The sequence below is a fragment of the Bos taurus genome, chromosome 23 (assembly GCF_002263795.3).
Source record: "Bos taurus isolate L1 Dominette 01449 registration number 42190680 breed Hereford chromosome 23, ARS-UCD2.0, whole genome shotgun sequence".
Lineage (NCBI taxonomy): Eukaryota > Metazoa > Chordata > Mammalia > Artiodactyla > Bovidae > Bos > Bos taurus.
Window position 1 is genome coordinate 26,812,603 of NC_037350.1, and position 505 is coordinate 26,813,107.

Sequence of the window (505 nt, forward strand, 5' to 3'; positions counted from 1 at the left end):
GACTCTTTGTGACCCCATGAATCGCAGCATGCCAGGCCTCCCTGTCCATCACCAACTCCTGGAGTTCACTGAGACTTACATCCATCGAGTCAGCGATGCCATCCAGCCATCTCATCCTCTGTCGTCCCCTTCTCCTCTTGCCCCCAATCCCTCCCAGCATCAGGGTCTTTTCCAATGAGTCAACTCTTCGCATGAGGTGGCCAAAGTACTGGAGTTTCAGCTTTAGCATCATTCCTTCCAAAGAAATCCCAGGGCTGATCTCCCTCAGAATGGACTGGTTGGATCGACTGGTTGGATCTCATTGCAGTCCAAGGAACTCTCAAGAAGTCTTCTCCAATACCACATTTCAAAGCATTCAATTCTTCGGTGCTCAGCCTTGCCTTCCACAGTCCAACTCTCACACCCATACATGACCACAGGAAAAACGCATAGCCTTGACTAGAACGAAATTTTGTTGGCAAAGTAATGGTCCTCTCTTTTGAATATGCCTATCTCATGTTGGTCA